This window comes from Acomys minous, assembly GCF_964271855.1.
Source record: "Acomys minous genome assembly, chromosome: 7".
Lineage (NCBI taxonomy): Eukaryota > Metazoa > Chordata > Mammalia > Rodentia > Muridae > Acomys > Acomys minous.
Window position 1 is genome coordinate 66720983 of NC_140488.1, and position 6876 is coordinate 66727858.

The 6876-nt window shown below is 34.9% G+C and overlaps 1 pseudogene across 1 annotated transcript; it reads left to right on the top strand.

The window, feature by feature from the left end:
* The first annotated feature begins 5050 nt into the window (after window positions 1-5050).
* LOC311601422 (proteasome subunit alpha type-4-like) lies at window positions 5051-5952 on the top strand (annotated as a pseudogene). The gene has a single exon. The product of its transcript is annotated as a proteasome subunit alpha type-4-like (transcript).
* Window positions 5953-6876: the final 924 nt, after the last annotated feature.

Genomic DNA, 6876 nt, shown 5'->3' on the forward strand with positions numbered 1-6876 from the left:
ATTGTGATTTTTGACCACAGCACATTTATTGGTTTAGTGCATAATATAAAGTATTAGTTGAACATGTAAAAAGAGACAAAGGAGCATAGATTATTGTGATTGTTTTTATTACCTAGTTAATTCATCATAGACCCATTCATTGTATAATGGAAGAAAATGAATCATACAGTTTGTTTTAATTTTGATATTTTTATCAAGTAGTCATAGTTCAGTTGCAAAATGCTGCTCTAATTAATTAAAATTTTAAGTATTGCATATTTTGTATTTAATACATGTTTCCTTAATCAACATACCCTTTCTCTACTAATGTTTCAATACAATGCATATCTTAAATGTACATTTAATAAAAATATTGTGCTAAGATTTCTTTTATTAGTATCATTGATTTTAATTTAACATTGATCACCTCTTTATTTTTTCTAATGTCTGTCACCTAGCTAATATATTTCACATTCTATATCATCAAGTTAGGATATAAAACTCAAATTAAACAACACTAATTTTGATGCAATTTTGTATACCAAATGGAAGAGGGCTTTTCTGTAGAGCTGTACAAAAGTCATGATAGAAATTAAATATTTTCCCCACAAGACCTGGCCACTGGGGTTTGGCAAGTTATTATAGAATGCTCATCTGTAGGCCAGACCATTTGGTGGATAGCAGCCTTTCTACTGAAACCAAATATGAATTCACACACACATGTATTTTGTTTTAACATCTGCTACTGAGAGAACATTCATATATGTTAATGAAAATCAACCTCAGATACTTTCTTGCAGTTGTAATGAGACCTATTACTATGAGAAAACACTAAAGTATGCTCTCCTAGCTGGAAATTTTTTATTAAACACACTATCCAGATAACCAAGAAGTTACATTTATCAACTAATTACAAAAATAGCTGTCAAATATCAAATTATAAAGAGGTCAATAGAACTATAAAACATAAAAAGTGGGTTTGGGGAACTCTGGAGAGTAAGATTTGAGTGACAACTAGGTACTGAGGAATTGGAGATGAAGAGTTTTTATGAATGCTGCAAATTCAGTCTGTTCCATAATGAATCACTGCACTGTTTGAGGAATTGACAGTCTAGTGTGACAACAGTAGAAGAATGACCTGGGAAACAAGATAAGAGATGTAGATAGAAGTTAGTTTATATATATAAATAGGGTGACCTTGGAGGAGTTCTAATTAAGAATTGATAAACTGATTTTATGAAATACACATTTTGAAAATAATTATTTTGGCTAATTTCTTAAAAAATGACAAAAAGGATGCAGAATGCAAACAGAAATACAGTTTATAGTAATAGATGATAATACTTTTAGCAATGTACTGTCTGTAGGAAAAATTAGAGAGATTTAGGAAGTAAAATTCCAAGCTTTTGAAGGTAGAAAAGTAGCTGCTGAAGTAAGTAGTATTGGAAAGGACAGAGGCTTTTTAATGAGCTATAAATATGGAATACACTGAATTTCAAATATAATTTACTATGAACTATTATAAGACTTTCAGAAGAGTGGTGATGAACAGCAAAAATGAGTGAATGGAAAAATTTTAACAGTCTATATTTGATAGTCTAGTAGGTGATTAAGCACTTAGGTACTATGGGTGTGTTAGAAAAGAAGAAAGATCTATCATCACCTCCTTGAGTATGAGTATTGAGACTTGAGAATGCTAGCAGGGTCAAAGGTCTCCTTTATAATCTACTAGTTTCCACATATAGAAATAAAAAAGAACAACCTACCTATAACAGACTTTAAAGTTACTCTTCATTCTGTCAATGCTAGAAACACTGGGAAACTGGGAATGACAGGGGGCTTAAGGGCAGTTACATTGAATTCTTGACACTGATCACTCATAAGTTTTCCGTTATTATCAACTACCAAATTCCAGGAAACCTAGAAGCAGTAGTCAGAATTATCTAAGAAGGAAATAATACTGAAGATAGCAAGGTCTCAGCAAACATTCATCCACAAGTCAGTCTTGATTGCCCTCAGTGGGAACTGTAGTCAGATCAAAGCATCCCAAATCTAACAACAAACATCTCCAGGCAGCTCTATCTCAATTTCTCCTACCAGGGATTATCTTTCATAAAATGTAATATCATTGATGAAAATGAGACAAGGGAATAAAGATGGTAAGAATATCAAGAATGAAACATTGTTTGCCTTATTATTCTTCAGGGTGAAATAATTATTTGATTCTATATTCTGCATTATTCCAAAGCTTCTTATGAAAGTCAATACTTCTATATTAAAAAAGTGGAGTGTTTAGGAATTAAGTGGCTTCGCTGATCATTATATCATTCACTGAGAGGAAAATATTAAGAGTTGGTTTGAAAATTGTTTCTCTGTGTGAAATGATTTTGAATTTTATTAGAGTTAGGAATACTCTGATACAAGTAATATTTCTGTCACCTTCCTGCTACTCTCCTTCTCCTCATTAGGAAGCAGCACAACAGCAATAATAACAATAACAATACACAAACTTTTCTGTTCTTTCAATGAGAAAGATGTTACATGTAGAAATTCACAGCCCATGGTTCACTCAGGCTACAAATTCTGGTCCTGACACCCACATTATCTGTCTCAGTATTATTTTACAAGTGAAACTGTGTATTCTTACTGCATTATCTTATAAGTGATATGAATTAGTACTGAAGGAGACTGTATATTTATTATTCTGTAGTCATTGACTAAAACAATTTTGAAGCAAACATAGCTGCTTCCTAGTACCCATCTTTGATTATTTAGACAAATAAGTCTTAAAGGAACACCATGAACTCCACAGGTATTATATTGATTTGAAGAATAGTTGTGTAAAATGTTATTCATTATTCTACTAGGTTAGATTGAACAAAGATAACATAAACCAATAGTATCAAAATAAGCCTGGCTGGATATTTCATATATGTGTATATATATGTATATATATACTTGAACTTCCACCTCATTATCCTCTTTACTATTCCTTCTCATGTTCAATTTCATTATCTCAGGAAATTATGTGTCTTAGAATTGCAATTGAAAACTTTTTTTTGTTTCTGATTATTCTACATCTATTAGATGATCTAAACTGAAGAAACATAGAATCTGTAGTATACATCTAACATTGACATATTCCTTTCATAGCCTACATCCAGGTCCACACCAAGAATCTGATAAATTCATATGCAACTACAATAAAGATATGAGACAACACTGTTTCCTCTTTGTTTACTGTCTAGTTTGTGTTCTGTGTGCTTCTTGCATCTATATGAGTATGTCTTCCCTTAGTTTGGGAAAGTTTTCTTCCATGACCTGGAAGACTATATGGTCTATGTCATTCATCTATGATTCTTCTCATTTCAATATGCTTATAATTTGAGGATTTGGTCTTTCCTGGCATTTCCTACATAGCCTTTTCCTATTTTTAAAGTTTCTCTTGTTCCTTTCTTTGTTTGGTTTTCTTTCTTTCTTTCTTTCTTTCTTTCTTTCTTTTCTTTTCTTCTTTTGACAGGGTTTCTTTGTGTAGCCTTGGTTGTCCTGGAACTTACTCTCTAGATGAGGCTAGCCTAAACCCAGAAATCCTCCTGCCTTGGCCTCCTGAGTGCTGGGATGAAAGATATTCACCACCACTGCCTGGCAACTTTCTTATATTATTCGCATGAATGGTCTAATTCCTCTACATTATCTTTGAATATTTATGTTCTGTCTTCTACTTGATCTATTCTACTTGCAAGGTTTATCCTGAGTTTTCTAATTGGGTTTTTTAGTTTTATTAACTCCATCTTCATTTCAGCTTGTGTTCTCCTCAGTATTTCTCTTTACCGAGTTTGTTTTTTCAACCCTATAATTGTCTGTAGAGGAAATTTCATCTATCATCAAGGCATTTCTGTAGGGGAGCACATCTGAACACCTTAAGGTCTTTGTGATCTGGCTGTAATACAAATAAGCCTTTAATCCTTCTGGTTGGGATACTCAGACACTCTTATTATACATACTTAATCCCAAACAATGAAGTTAAAGTTAGTTTGTAGAAGGACGCACGCATGTTTGAAAGTGATGTATAATTAAGGGGCAGACAAATTGATGAATCAGAGAAATATTTGACATAATGAGTCAGAGATAGGATACACCTAACTCTCTTGAGATAGAAAAGAAAAGCTACTTAAGAGCAGTACAGTAGAGTTGAGAACCTAGAGTAAGGCACAGTTAAAAAAAAAGGAGTACAGAAAACAATACTGTAGAGTAGATGCAGTATAGAGTTCAGTTGAGAAGACAGTACAGTAGAGAAAGGAGTAGAGTTGAGTACAGTAGAGAGTTCAATAGAGAAGACAGTACAAAAAAGTTAACTTCAGTACAGTACTGTACAGTACATGCAGCTTGGGTTCAGTTTAGTTCATGGAGTTCAGAAAAAGAGAAGTTTAGGAGAAGCTAGTTTGAATCAGTAAGCTTTGAGAGCAGTTTGAGACACAACAACTGAGTTGAACCAGCCAACTATAGTTTAGGAAGAACTGAAAAGGGTGAGCTTATTCAGCAGTAATTCTCCAAGACAACAATTCATCTGGAGAATAAAAGATACTTTCAGTTGTCTTTTTCATTCAATTTACACTTCACTTTTGTTTATATTCTTTTTTCTTTTCTTTTTTAATCTTTATTTTATTTTATTTTATTTTTGTTCCTTTTATTAAAATTAGATTATTTTACCATACAAAATAGCCTGACAACATAAGAGTATTTGAGGTATCATAAATAAACCTAATATTGGGTTCTGCGCATGCGCAGGAGTCATGTTCGCTGTGGATGCTTGGCCATCTGTGTTCGTTCCTCTCTAGCTGAGTAAAGCGGCACTGATCTGCACTCTCACTGTCTTCCTCCAGAATTACATAAAGTGCAGAAGCCTTGGTGAGTTCATGACACATTTCATTTACCTTTTGCCTGGTTATGGCTTGTTCAAAGCTAACAGACTGACATGAGAAAAGTGAAACAAACAGAAGGTGGTATGGGGAGTTGAGTGGTGTCCTCCTCCTTCCCGTGGAACTCAGCACCAGGATTCCACTGATCTCGAAGATATGACTCTAGGACCACAATATTTTCTCCAGAAGGTCGCTTGTACCAAGTGGAGTATGCCATGGAAGCTACTGGACATGCAGACACCTGTTTGGGAATTTTAGCCAATGATGGAGTTTTGCTCGCAGCAGAGAGGCGCAACATCCACAAGCTTCTCGATGAAGTCTTTTTTTTTCTGAAAAAAATTTATAAATTTAATGAGGACATGGTTTGCAGTGTGGCAGGCATAACATCTGATGCTAATATTCTGACTAATGAACTAAGGCTCATTGCTCAAAGGTACTTATTACAGCACCAGGAGCCAATTACGTGTGAGCAGTTAGTTACAGCGCTCCGCGATATCAAACAGGCGTATACACAGTTTGGAGGAAAACGTCCCTTTGGTGTTTCTTTGCTATATATTGGCTGGGATAAGCACTATGACTTTCAGCTCTATCAGAGTGACCCAAGTGGAAATTATGGGGGCTGGAAAGCTAGGTGCCTTGTAAACAACAGTGCTGCAGCTGTGTCGTTTTTGAAGCAAGACTACAAGGAAGGAGAAATGACCCTGAAGTCAACACTTGCTCTGGCTCTCAAGGTGCTGAATAAGACAGCGGACATTAGCAAACTGTCAGCTGAAAAAGTGGGGATCGCCACCCTAACAAGAGAGAATGGAAAGACAATGATCAGAGTCCTCAAGCAAAAGGAAGTGGAACAGTTGATCAAAAAACATGAAGAGGAGGAAGCTAAAGCGAACGGGAGAAGAAGGAAAAAGAACAGAAAGAAAAGAATAAATAGACAAAATCACGGATTTTATAACTCCTTAGAGGAACCAATTCAGTTAGAAGCTGTCCTGGCCTTCCACCCTGGAAAGGTTTCCTTGTTTTTTCTCTTTAACTTGCCAATCAGGGAAATAGGACATTACATACTGAATTGGGTCCTTGTCATGTCTGTCCAGGTGGATGCTTTATTGTAATGATGGACATCTTTATAAACATCTTAATCTCAACAAATAATTTTTTGGATTAAAACTTGGAAAAAATTTTAAAAAACAACATAGGAGAAGCTTCATCATACACGTACGAGAGAGAGAGAGAGAGAGAGAGAGAGAGAGAGAGAGAGAGAGAGAGAGAGAGAGAGAGAGAGAGAGAGAGAGAATAATGGGTGAGACAAAACCCTAAACTATGAAGTGAAGGATTTGATGGAAACATCTCATTTATAGCTGTGTTCTAAGGTCTTACTATGTACTGTCTGGCTACGGGTCTCTATTTTTTCACATCTGCTGCAGGAGGAAACTTTTCTGATGCTGGCTGAGCAAGTAACTGACCTATGAAAATAACACGACTAGGAGTCATTTTATTATTGCCATTATCTTTTTATTAAATATTTTAATTTTTTACATATACACAACATATTTTTATTATAAAAGGGGACATTCCTCCATTGCTGGTGGGAGAGCAAACTTGTACAACCACTTTGGAAATCAACATGGCACTTTCTAAAAAAATTAGAAATTCTCGAGATCCAGCCATAACACTCCTGTGCATATATATACCTGAAAGATACTCCACCATACAACAAGGACATTTGCTCAAATATTTTCATAGCAGCTTTATTACCAATAGACAGAATCTTGAAACAACTTAGATGTCCCTCAACTGAAGAATGGATAAAAGCAACTATGGTACATTTACACTAGGGAATACTACTCAGCTATTAAAAACAAGGAAATCTTGAAATTTGCAGGCAAATGGATGAAACTAGAAAATGACCATCCTGAGTGAGTTAACCCAGATCCAGAAAGATACACACGGTATATACCTACTTATAATTTGACACAAGCCC